Source organism: Anser cygnoides, chromosome Z (assembly GCF_040182565.1).
Source record: "Anser cygnoides isolate HZ-2024a breed goose chromosome Z, Taihu_goose_T2T_genome, whole genome shotgun sequence".
Lineage (NCBI taxonomy): Eukaryota > Metazoa > Chordata > Aves > Anseriformes > Anatidae > Anser > Anser cygnoides.
Genome location: NC_089912.1, coordinates 7,439,686 through 7,453,460, shown reverse-complemented (window position 1 = coordinate 7,453,460; position 13,775 = coordinate 7,439,686). Strand labels below are relative to the sequence as shown.

Here is a 13,775-nt window from a genome sequence, read left to right as displayed (position 1 = left end):
GGCGGAGAGGCGGGAAGCGCTTCTCATTGGCGGAAGCCGGGCGGCTATTTCAGGAGGGCGGAAGCGGCGCGCAGCGGCGGAGGTAGGTGTGGGCGCCCCGCCCCCCGCGCAGTGAGGCAGGGGCAGTGGGGGGAATGGACCGTTAACGGCGGTTAGCGGCCGTTGGTCACCGTTGGCCTGGCGGAGGGTGCTGGGCGCTCGCACTGAGGGCCGTGGCGGGGAGGAGCGGCCCCGGGGCGGTTCTGTGCCCGCCTTATGGCCCCGGGGCTGCCCGCGGAGCCCCCAGTCCCGCCTTGCTCCTTCAGGGGTCTCCGGCCGTGCTCCCCTCCCGTCGCCCTCCTTGTGGGGGCTTCGTCGGTCTGCACCGCGCTCATAGAGCCCCCTGGAAAACGTTGGGGTGCATCTCCTTGCCGTGGCCGCACCGTATTGTTATAGCCAAAGGCACAAATGAGCTACCTGCTCCAGGGGCCATGTAGCTGTGTATGAGACAAGCCTGTTAAAACCTGCAGCGTTACGCGCTTGGCAACTGGTTTTCAAAGTCTCTGCTGCTCTGCCGTCGAACCATTAGAAGGGATAGGCCATAATTTTGGTTCCCTGTGAAAACGATGCAGCATTTGTTTTTTAAACCAGGGGTGGGGGATTTTCCTTTTTTTCCCCCTTTGTTTGGTTGTGGGTGTGTCCTTTTTTTTATTATTATTTTTATTTGATCCTCTGAGTGATTTTAGTAAAGCCAACACTACGCTTACCCTGATGAGTTCTCTGGAAGAACCTGGCTATGGCTATTTTGCATTTGCAGCAAGATGCCTAGATGTTGGTGTCATGGAAAACTTCCGAACTTTCAGGAACACTCTGCAGCTCCTTCTTTAAGTTCACTTTATCTTACAGAACTTGACAAGCATTAACACTTTCGAAGTTGATAGCTTTGCTTTGACGTCTCAGTGATTCAGTATCTTTAGTTCTCAGGCCAAATAGATTCTGTCTGTTAAGCGTGGGATGGGTTTTTGCTTTTTGCCTTGATAAGGGTAAACAAAATTCTTCATCCTGCCAGAAGTGGGCATAACCCTTGACGTGCTTCCAGAAGTTGCTGTAGGAGGCTGCAGGGTAATGAGAGTATCTATATGAAACATGTTTGCATAGTGGAATCAAGGCCATATTCTATTAAAATGCTTCGAGGCAACTAAAACAAACATATACAATGCATGTATAATGCTCTTGCTATTTTTTGAAGAGCACCTTGATTTGCAGAAGCAGCCTAGGTAACTCCCACTTGGAGTTCTCTCTGTAAAATTGTAGTTTCATAACCACAGAAATGACTTGGGTGGTTTTCAACATATGGAGATGTAGAATGTAAGGTGGGTTGTCTTGTATAACTAGTTTTTCTGTCCTGTGCATTTCAGGCATTTTGAAAGTTGATTTTGGTTTTGTGCTTTTTCTTGAGAAACTGTCAAAGTCTAATAATTCTGATTTTTTTTTTTTTGCTAGGTAGTCAGCAAGATGCTTGGTTATTTTGTTGTAACACGTTTAGACTTCTTAATCCTGTTTTGTTAGAGAATTGCATTCAACAAATCAGTTTTTTTTATTCATTAGTCATAGTTTTGGATCAAAAGTGGAGTTAAATTAAAATGCAGTTCTAAAAGCAACTTTGATATTTAGTATAACCTAATATTAATGTGTTTGATTTATTTCACGTTAAGATGAATTCTAAAGTGAAAGAAGTAACAACTATAACCAAAGAACAGTTAAACCTCTAATGGTTACCAAGACCCTAAATTTTAGAAACAATAATACTTTTAAACTTAGGTGTTTCTGGGTTGGAGAAAGAAAACGAGTTTGGTTTTCCAAGGCAAGTTTGGTGTTGTTTTTGGGTTTTTTTTGGTTTCACTTTTGGTTCTTCATTGTGAATGGAAAAGTTACTTGTGCATTTGTAGAGGTGACTGCAACAGTCAGGTGTTGATTATGGTGTAGTCAGGCCTGCTTCTAGGTAGCCAGGTAGCTTTCCCTTGCTCAGTAGTTCTCTTTGCAAGTGTGCTCCTTATGGTAATTTTTATGTAATGTTACCTACTTTGCTAGTTTACTACAAACTCACATATGAACTCCGTTACAGATTTTTGTAAAAACGCTTTTTATTTACCCTACCAATTTCATTTTCAAGTGAAGACTCCAACAGTCTGAGCTATTTGAAGAAGATTTTTCATTGATTGCATGCTTTCAGCTGCATGTTTTGCTCTTTTGGGAAGAATGCCATTTGATCATTAATGATCTCCTTGCGGGAGCCTTGCTGGTATCATTAGAAGGATAGTGTATCAAGCATGGCAGTGTCTTTTGGGATGCAGCTGTAATATATATAGGGTATTGGCTGAAATATAGGATATGATTTCTAATGTCTGTTCTCCACTTTTCATTGTATTTTTTCTCCTAATCAATGTATTTTCATGGAAAACAAACTACAAGTGGCTGAGATGGCAGGGTTGATGCTGTGTACAGGAATTGACTGGATATGTATTCTTGTCTGCTGAAACATCAAAATGAATCAGAAGTTTAAACAATTATATTGATCTAACAATATTCAAATAGGTAAATAAAGCCATGCAATGAATACTTGCTTTCTGATTTTTTGTTTTTTTTTTGTTTTTTTAAGGTGGTTTAAAGGTGTTGGCTGTGCCCCTTAAGAAATATTTTAGTAGTGTGATTTGTCAGTGAAGAGATTGCCTACTGTTCAGTTGAGTGTTTAATCAACTGGGCATACCAAGGAATTAGTGTGTATTTTGAAACATATAAAAGGTGGCTTCAGAAATTAAGCTTGTGGGTTGTCTTCAAATGCAGGCTGAGTTCTAACTAAACAATGTCAACGTGCATGTGGGAGGCTGGGTTTTCAGCATCTCTTGTTTTAGTTTTCATAAGTAGGAGGGTGGAAGGTAGTTTAAAAAATATCACAGGCAGCTGACTGGCATGACAGGTACATCTGTGTAAACAAACAAGTATATGTGCATAACAAATGTGCACATGTATATAAGAAAGCCATTTACAAATAAGATGCATTTTTTTTCCTGGGATGTGCTAGTTTGAATGTACTGATAAAATCTGGTAATGCTCTTTTTTTTTAGGTTTTACATCATGTCTACTTTTGTTGTTCCTGGTGTCTCCAAATACAAGCATGAATGCATAAAACCTTATTTGCCTAGTCACAACAGCTATGAATTTGTTTAGCTTTCACACTGAAATAAGGAGGCGGAGAAACACAAGGGATGTGCATTATTCAGGCAAGCATAGTGAAACCAGCACACTGGCAAGGACACTGGGGCACTGGAACATGGTATTTTGTCCACTAATACCATTTAGAAAAAAACAAAACAAAACTAAATGTACAGCTTCTATTTCTCTACTTCTCCTACATTCCACTGTTGCCTTGTAAAGGTGCATGCTGTATGCTCTGTAGTAGGATTAACCACAAGAGCTGTAAAATGTTTGTAGCTTCCATGTTCTCTGAGACAGAATAAGCGCTCAGACTTCGCAGCAGAGATGCTTGGGAAGAGTGCTCGAACCTAGTATTGTAACCACATGTGTTATAAACAGTACTGTATCAGGAAATGTATGATAAGGAATGTTCATATAACAATGCTAATTCTTATACCTTAAAATTTCTGCTTTTGTGACAAATTTGACATGGATTGCCATCTTCCATCAGTATGATAGAATTCTGTGAATTGTATAGGCTGTTGTTTCACAGGAGCTGACCGGAGCCTCAAACAGTTGTGAGAAAAAACTGTGCCAGTGATTATGCTGTACTTCACATGGGTTAAATGGATGCTGCATTTATACTCTGGGATGCGTTCAGCTGGATAGGAAGGTAGTACCTACGTTAGGCCCATTGAAGAGGGAAAGCATTTGCCTTTTACTTTATATACACAACATTTTTGTCTGCTGTCATACAGAGTTTTAGAATGATTGGTTATATGAGGCAGTGGCATTAGAGGCACATAAGGACACTGAAAGTGAAGTGACCAGAACAACAGCGTCTTGGACCAATAAGATGATTCTATGTATCTATTACTGTCATATTTAAGAACTAAACCTAGGGAGTCAGATTGTAAACACTTATCTTAGACAAAGCCACAGGAAGGGTTTCCAAAATGCCTCAGCATTTGAATTCTGTTGATTTCAAACACTTACCTAGACTAAAATCAGTGTATTTTCTTCATTGTATATATCTCACAAAACAAAGCTTTTGCATTATGTATTATTTACAAAGAAAAAAGAAGAAAATGTAGTTGCATACAACTGATGGGCTAGTGTCAGGGTTACCGTGCAACTTAGCAAGGCACTGCAGCTTTTTTAACAAACTGGTGTCATGGCATGGCACAGTTACGCTGTGCCCCTGGCAGAGGTACCGTAGCCCCCCGTCTGATATAGCCAATCCCAGTGTTGGTGCTGCTGGTGTTTTGTCTTGCTAGAAAGTTTTCAGGAATGCTAGATGGCTTCTGGTGGTCTGTTTTGACTTATAGACTTCCGTTTTAGTGTGGGCGAGATCATTTGAAATGGCGCATGGCTTCCCAGCATTGTGTGATACATGCTCATCTGCGTGCATTGAACCTCCCAGGGTCACTTACTGTTTGGTCTCAATGCCTATTTCTGATGTGCTTATTATCTTTTGGTGCCTCTTGTGGATGAGAAACTTTAATCCTTATCTCTTGTTGCCTAGGAGGGAAGAGTAAGTGAAGAATGTTTTCAGGGCGTTTATAGCTCAGGAACCCCAAATGAAAAAGCACCACATGCCCTTAAAGAGTAGGTGGAGTCACAAGGAGTTTAGGGTGAGATTTGCAAGGTCTCAAACTGTTATTTATCATTAAGGTTAATAGGATACAGCTGTGATTTCTTCTCTACTATATCTGGCAGAGCAGTTTGTATTTCTTGCTTCTAGGACATGTAGAATGTAAAATAATGTGCATTCACATTAAATTATGATCTAACTAGCATCACTCAGTGAAAAAGCTAGAATATAATTTAGAAAGTTACTCTAAAATACTATTTCTAAACATTAAATTAAAACTTCTGCAACAAAAATAGGGCCTGCCTTACTATTCTTCTGTGGTCCATCCACTGACTAGAGCTGCATCCCATTTCCTAGGTTCAGAATTGGCGTCTTCACCTCCTACAGGTTGTCATCAGGGTGTCTTTGCGGGCATTAGTCTTAGGGTGTTAGCCCTACCTCCTGTTAATGAGGTGGAAAGAGGAGAGGTGGTGGAAGGTCCCTGTGAACGTGAAGGTAATTAGTATGGAAATCCGGTATCAATGTAGTAATGAAGGACTGGTGTTCTCTGAAATCAGGATAAAATTTAGAAGAGAATTACTAAACAAATTGCTCTCGTTTGCTAATCTAAGTGTCAAATCTGATCAACTTAAATGGCATATTTTACAGGAAAAGTTCCAAGTTGAAAAAATATTTTCATTATGTGTGTGCCTAGCCAAGCGCCTCTGATGTTCCTCTCTCCTGAGACATAATAGTAATGCCATAAAAGATTATTTGATTAAGTACCACCAAATCTACAGAGTCTGGAAAATTATTGCAATAATAAAAACCATTCTACATCTGCTTTGCAAACTTTTAGGTGAGTATTGAGGCTGGCCTTGTGGGAAGAGGTGTCCTCCAACAGAGCAGACAGATAGAGCAGAGATTGTAAAATAAATTTAAAAAAAAAAAAAAGAGAGATACTAATCTTATGTGATTTTAAGAGTGCAGAGACTGAGAACATTTGTGTTCTTGATCTAGAGATCAGCCAAATTACTTGCTATCTTGGGATGGAAAAATTAATGCCATTAGAGGAAGAGTGGGGCTATATATCCTATCACAGGCTGCATTTGTTTTTACAGATGAGTCAAATGATTATGAAAGGGATTGTTTGTTTGCAGGTCTACAAAAGGATCTTAGAGGCCACCCTTTTCAGCACAGTAGCTGGACAGGAAAGAGGGACCATGGGGCTTTCCAAATGCAGTCAGCTGTGTCAAGCTTATGGTGGAAACTTCACAAAAACCTCAGGAGAGATTTGTGTTGACTGAGCAAATGAGGGAAGCTTAGATAGTAGTTGGAGGCAGCAAACTGTATTGTGTGGGCTTACATTAAATTTCACCAGCTGTGAAACCTAATGCTAGAATTAAGTCAGAGTACAGCACACAGTGGCCATAGGCATTACAGAGGTTGGACAGAAATGTTAATTTCAGTAAAAGGTAGGCATTGGTATCGCAGAGGATAATTATTTTTTGAAATAAGAGACAAGAAGTTAGCACTCTTGTGTGTGTCATAGCAGTAGGTATTACTTGGCCTACCTTTCATAGCTTCCTGAAAGCACTGTCAGAAGTTTTTTTCTTCCTGACTTAATCAGGGAAGTATATAGGTGAAAATGGTGCTTTACAATTTACAGTCATTCTTGTCTGTGCTAGGAATTTGTTTTATTAACTTTAACTGTCCTAAAAATAGATGTGTTTTCTCTTCTTGGAGGGATTTTTTTAGTATATACTCTAAATTCAATGTTCATATTGTTACTTTGGTAGTTGACAATGCAAAACAAATGACTGTATGAGAGGGGAGAAAATGCAGTGGGGGTACTATATCTCAAAATGTACTGCAACAGTCTGTTGCAGTTGTCGAGAATTAACTCTTCTGTGCAGAGGGCTGGGTTTTTACATGCTGGTGTATGGACATGAGTTTAGATTTATTGTATTTGTTCACTGTTTCATTTAGGATACTGCTGTGCCATAGTGGTCCTGTTTACCTTTTGCAGTTGGGAACCAGAAAGCCCAGCAATGGAAGGTGAAGTGTGACCCAACATGCAGTGAAGCCTAAACTTAACTGAGTCTTAATTTTAAAGTATTTTCTGCTTTAATTTTTATTCCCAATAACTTTTGTCGTCATTCCCTAAGAATTCATTTAATTTATATGGCAATGCAATGACTTACTGTCATAAAACAACAGTTTTGGGTCCTAGACACTGATGCACCACATATTTGTCTTGTAATAATTTACACATTAAAACCTAAAAACTGTATTTAACTGGTGGAATATCAAAGCACTTTTGTGCTATATTTTCTTAGTAAGTGCCTAAGTTCTTTCTCTGTTCAAGTCCCAGTGGCATTTTTCCACTGGTGTGCCCCTGCTGTGTCCTCATATTAGTCTGCAAATTCTTTTTCACTCCAGTGCAAGCTAGTATTCTGTAGTAGTTGTGAAGGGAAACTAATATTGAAGAGCTGTCTTCCTTAAGTAGACCCCCTGCCTGGCATCAAGTGTCTTGGGTTTAATTTTCAGAGATTTTTTTTTTTTTTGCCTGGCCAATGTTAAGAAAAAAAAACCTCACTATATGAAAGTGTCAAGAAAACTACCTAGATAGACAATGAGTAGGTATCTCCTAAAAAGCTTCATATTTTTATTCATAGGACTTTTAGCTGACTTGTGAAATTTTGTGTCTTTGTTCCTTTCTAAATGCAGTTTCTATACTTAGTGATGACACAATATGTGCTGATTGGTTTGAGTGATTTTTTTTTTTTTTAAGTCAGAGTCAATGGCCACTGAATTTGCTGTCAATTTAGTGGAGGTATCTTTATTTATTAATTTAAAGAATGCTGCTCATTAGCTCAGACTTCTGACGTTACGGGACTTGTACACTGGACACCTTCCTTGCTAAAATACTGGCCTTTCAGTTCTTAGTATGGGTTGGTGTTTCCCTCCTGTTTTGGTTTGTCCAGTGTGCATCATCACAAAACCTAAGTTAACCAGGTGCCATGCTTTTCTCTGTGTTTCTTTGCCTCTTTTGAAGGATCTGTATGGTGGGGGACGGTGTCTGATGCATTACTGATATGTTAAATATCATGATTTGGCATTCAAGGCAGATTAAAGAACCGAAGGTGAACCTGTGCCTATCTGTGGAACCAACTGAAATTAATGTTCCATATGGATTGATGTCTCTTTGCCTCATCTTCAACTCTTGGTTGCTTAACCTAATCTGTCACAAATGGCATTCATTTTCAATGCAAAGGGATTACTATGGCTGAACAAAGAGATGCAGAATTGAAATTTAAGTGCATTGAAAGTTCATTGAAAACGTCCTGTGAATTATTTTTATGTGGGGACCACATGAAGAAAAATTAATTAAAATGTTTAATAAACTGAAGTGGTGTGAGCTTTTTGTTTTCAAGGAGATCAATGTGGCCTATTCCAGTTGATAAATAGAAAATGGAAAGAAAAACATAATAAAGCTCCTGTTAAGTGAAGACAGGGTAACACAGGAATTTTCTTCAAAGAGAATCTGTTAGGAAAGTGTTTAGCAAGATAAAGCAATTTGGAGTCTAGGCCTATTTTTTATTACTAATGTGACAGAGACGTGAAATTAAAATAATCCATCTCTTTGGAAAGTGTTGGGGGGAGGGCAGTATATGTAAGCCTTCATATTTATACCTGAAGCGGCTACATTTGGCCAAACTTGTTTTTCTAGGTTCCTGGCTCAGTTTTTCCAAGCTCTTCAGAAAGCCCACTCAGATATAGAAATATATGCATCAGTGTGTGGCTGATGCCGATTTCTTTGCTTCATTTTTCTTTGACTGGGATTTGTTATGCCTGCCTGTGGAACAGTTGTGGATTCAACAGCACTGAATTAATTTAGCTTTATTTCAAATTAAAAAAAATAATAATAAAATTGTAAGACCATTTAGTGAAATTGATTGCTGAGTGATACCAAGTCAAAGATTTACAGAAACATGTCAGTCTGAGTGAGATCATAATAGAAGGTGTATATGGGGACTAAAGAATATAAAACAAAAGAAGTCTGTAGGACAGATTTGTTTGCTGTCTTGAATATCCTGGTAATTCTTAATCCAAGAGAAGGCAGTGTTTTGGGAAACAGATGATACCTCAACCAGTCTACCAGGGTATCCAAACGTACATCAAAAAGACACATGTATCCGAGTATTTTTAGATAGGCGAAGGGTGGATAAAACATGCTTGTCTATTTTTTTTTCCCCTTCAGCTTCAGTGTTCTCAAATGGATAATAAGTTACTGAAAACTGCAGAGATGGTTTTGGAAATGTGACTAAGATGCCAGGAATTCCTGGCTCTCTGCTGTTGCTGATCATATACTGTATTATCTGCAGGCTGAAAAGTTGTATGTGGTAAACATGTACAGATTTTTTTCCTTTTTTTATTTTTATCTTCAAAATGTAAAGTTTTTAATGCTTGCTTTTCAGATTATGAGGGAATTGTTACATATATTTATTTTTTTATTTTTTTTTGGAGAAAGCAAATTTTCTTTCTTAATAATTTGCCGTTCCTTGAAATCCACAGTCTTAGGCTAAGTAGGTATGGCTCCATGCCACCGTTGGCTATAGCAGGGCCTCAGAGAGCCAGGCTGACCTTCTGCCAAACTAAGTCAATAAATATTTTTTGAAGTTGCATCTTCCAGAGGCAACAGAGGTGGGGAGTCTGGGTCTCTTGGGCATGCCTGCTGACTCTCCATCCCACTTGAATCTGGTCTGGTCTTGTTCTTTGATCCTTGCTCGGTTCTGCACATGCTCTTTAGTAACTTAGTACTAAAATTAGCTTTCTCACTGGTAAAGTTTTCAGTTGTGTGATTGAGTTTTATTATCATCTTTTTTTCTTTTTTTTTTTAATTTATGTGATATCTTGGTAACATTCAGTTAGTATATTGTGATTTATTTAAAGAAACTCTAGGATTTTTCAGATATGAATTTTGGAAAGTTAGAACTTGACGGTGTGCATGCAGTCAAACCATTCCAAGCATGGGGTTTGGAAGAATTCCTGGAGAAGTGTGAAAAAGAAAGGTTTGCTCTTTTTGGAAATATATCAAGTTTTTCCATTATTTGCTAGTATAGTTTCCCACTTGGGTATTTATTTTAATATATTAAGGCTTTTTTTTTTAAACCTTGTAGCTTAAACTGCCTCCTAATACAGATGCTTACAAGTGAGCTTGGCAAGCCTGGAAGCCTGGAGTTGGTAGTGGGTTAGGCCTGAGACTTCAAGGGAATGAAAGACACCAGGGTGGGCTTTGCCTCCAGGCTACAATTAAGATCAAAGCTTGTTAGTAAGATTCCTACTATAAAGGTTGTTGACTGTCTACTTCCTTCTGTTTCTCCTCATTTTTCAACTGGTGACTGTAGTAAATAAGTCTGACAAGGGTTGTTCCTTATCGTAGATTCCAGATCTTTTGTGGCAAATCTTGCATATCCTATTGGCCTACAGAGTCTGACAAGCTAAAAAGCTGCTTTTTTTTTTGACAGTTGTACAATAAGTATGTGCATGTTTCCAATACTTCTGTGGCTGCCACAAAACAGTGGGAAACAAGCAGTGCAAATGTTAGCCATGTGGGTTTTGCTTCTGCACTTGGGTCCTTTGAGGACGAAATACTGATTGCAGCTTTCTTGAAGTCAGTCTCTTGATCAAATGTCAGGTAGCACTGCATTTTTAAGATGGGCCATTAACCCGTCTTCCTGAAGTTACTAAGTCATTCAGTTGCTTCTTTATATCCAGTGCCAATTTTTTATTCATTTCTTTTGTCTGCAAGACAAAGATACATTATTGACAAAATTGTGAACCTTGTGTAACAAGGTTAAACAAAGGAACAACTAGAAACAATTTATGTTCCATGTCATGTAAAAATATGTTAGCCTGCTAAAATTCATTAGAAATAGAGCTCTTTCAAAATTTTTATCTTTTTTTGGTCTACAAAGGTATCCTTAAGTTGCAGCTGAAGATTTATTATTGAACCTTTCTGCAGTGTCAAACAAATATTGCGGCCAGGAGAATGGGAGGCTCATTGTGAGATGCGATAGGAAGTTTGCTGTGTTCTTTTTTTTATGCTTCTTGGCCCAGACATGTTCCTCTGAAAAGAAAAAAGAGGAAGTCCTTATTAGGTGGATAGTAAATCTTAGATTAACTAAGGTTTTTGTCAGATATTTTAATACTCTTCCTCTTGAAGCATTGGAGTTAATGGAATTTTAAATTAACATGAGAGAAAATCAACTTGTATGAAATATGTCTCTAGAAATATTCATAAATCCAGACATTATCTTATTGCCTTCAGCTAGGAAATGTGGTAATAACTAGGTTTATTCTTTAAAGGTAATCTTAGTTTTTTTTCTGACTGCTTTAAATCTCAACTAATCCACTTACAAATACAGACAATGTTTCATGAATAGTACCTGTTCTCTGACTAGGTTAACCATGCACTTTCTTCTGATTATTCCATTCAGATTTCTAGTGTATGTTGTGGTCAAGCCAATGGAAGAAAGGATCGAATTATAGACTTAATAGCAGTGTGCTATTTGTGCTGGTCTTCTATTCTGAAGTCAGTGTAGATAGCACCCTATTTTTCTCAACAAGAAAGCACTTAAGTTAATTGCTCCATTAGAAAGATATAGTAGCTCTTTCTGATCTGTAAGTAGCCTTCCATGCATAGCTGTTAAAGTTTGAAACACCTGCAGCTGAAGCAATTTGAAGAAAAGCCATTAGTCTGCATGGAGGAAAAATAAAGTGCTGAAGTTCATATTATCAATGATGCTGTGTTGGAGCAGCCTAAAAGATTTGGCTTTTAGTCTATGCCTAGTGCTATCCAAAACAACATATAAAATTCTTTGTAAACCAATTTTAAAAGTGTCTTGTTTATTCAGAAGCAACTGTGTACTCTATTTGTTCGGAGAGTAGGCTCCAGTTAATTGCAAACCAGCCAACAGCTGATTTCTCCTTAGAAAGAAACATTGACTAATATAGATCATTGGAAGCCAAAGACCGAAGGGACAAAGTGCTAAAGATAAACAGCTCAATCCTCAACTGTTCGAAGGCCTCAATAAAGCCTCTGATTTACTAATTTGGGGCGGGACTCTGCTGTTCCCACCTGCAAGCTTGTCTCAGATCCTTGGCTCTGACATGGTGAGGTGCTGATGTGTAGTGTGACCTACTGTGCCCTTAAGGAGGAAAATACTGGCTTTCTTATGGCCCTAATCAATCAGTTTCTCTGAAGCTTTTCTTTATAGTAAGCAAGGGAGGAAAGAAGTACTGACTGCTCTCATTTTATTGAGATGTTGAATTGGAAAGAGCCTACATAGACAGTATTGCTGAATCTTGAAAGGCACTCCAAGGTACTTGTCTGTTCTAATTGACTCCTAGGTGCTTTTTAGAGTGCTATAATGTGTTCCTGAATTCAGTAATTTAAGTAGCTGGTTTTTTTATAGCTGTTTTTTATTCAGTGGTTTTTGATAAGCTTCAGTAGCGACTGGACTGTTGAACAGTGAGAGTGCCAAAATTCAGGTGGCTGTTTTAACAGTTTTGAGCATTAATAGAATTCGTATCTATGTCCCTACCTTTCCTGGCAAAGATGTGAAAGTGCAACTTTAGAGTTTCAATTCTCCCTCATTCATCTTTGTATTTTGGCTGTGTTTCGTACTGAAAAATATCACTTGGTAGAGGTGTTGGTAAAGTCTGAAAAAGCAGTAGCAGCTTCTGCAAGCTTGTGTGACCAACTTCTGTGGAAGGTCAGTTTCCAGGTTGGGGTGGATTTTTCAGGCTCCTTTGTCAGTACATCCACAGTTACTGTGTCCTGGATGAGTATCTGGCCCAGAGCATCTCAAACAGCTGTGATATGTTCTGTCATGTTTATTCTCCAGTTGCATGTATAGTCATTTGAGACAAAAACCAAAACAGAGGAATATTTTGGCAATCCTTTAAAAAAAAGACAAATAGGATTTTTACTAGGACTGCATTTTCAATGTATAAAGGTAAATTCTTAGGTAAGCACATGTCGGACAGTCTCTTTGAATTTTGCATGTGTAGTGGTTAGAACAATGAATTACATTAAATAATTTTTTAAAAACGTATCTGGATATCAGTTTGAAATTACTTTTCGTCTTTAATTTTTTCTACAATCTACATTTAGAGTTTGGAAGATAATGTGTACAGTAACAATGGGAGACATCATCTGGTTCAGCCTTGATCCTATAGTAGCCTCCAGTTTGTGTTTATACAACATCTTCTCCCATGGAAATGACAAAATAAAGGTAGATTTAGTTGGAGTTCTTGAAGGTGTGCTTTCTTTTGCATTCCTTGTGGGTGCTGATTGGCAGCCAAATGTTTACAACATGGTGTTTTTTTTTTCCTGAGTATTAATTTGGGGACGGGGAGTAGGAGAATCTTCTTCAAGTTTACTCGTCTTGTACCCCTCAGCGTTCACCTCAAGGGACACCCTGGTGCAGAAACTCCAGTAGGGACATGGGCACCCTTTACAAACAAGTCCTTGATCTGTGAAGAGTCATGTACTTGACATATTGAAGGCTGATGGGAAGATGAGAGAATATAGTAAGAGGGCAGATGAAGATGGGAGGGTGATGTCTTAGAAAGAGGGTATTTTAATTTACTTCAGTTCTTGATGTATAGAGGAATATATCTCTTTTAAAGGCATTGAACAAAACAGCTTGTGAATCCCATGAACATGTAGCTGACTTCAGGGATCCAAGAAGGATGTCCCAGTTCCTTCCCCTGCCGTACATATTTCAGTAATACACTTTTGTAGGTTTGTTACTCAGCGTTGCCTTTAGGGTGGGTGAGATGCGTGCTTTCAGCTTGTAGTAGGTGAATAAAGAAGGTGCTTTGATTTTCTTTTTCTCTTTTTTTTTTTTCCCCTTTCATTAGTGGTAGTTTTTCACTGCTGGTTTGTTAGATAAGTCCTTAGCTATTTTTTTGCTCACACTTTAGCTGTTTGTGGTTTATTGGTTTACTCCACACT

General features: G+C 38.5%; 1 protein-coding gene across 2 annotated transcripts in view; it reads left to right on the top strand.

The window, feature by feature from the left end:
* The first annotated feature begins 5 nt into the window (after positions 1-5).
* XRCC4 (X-ray repair cross complementing 4) overlaps positions 6-13,775 on the top strand; it is a 188,981-nt gene continuing 175,211 nt past the window's right edge. For both annotated transcript variants that reach the window (XM_048045656.2, XM_048045658.2), the window contains exon 1: positions 6-82. The gene's annotated coding sequence lies outside the window, so the exon portion shown is untranslated. The remainder of the gene's footprint in view (positions 83-13,775) is intronic.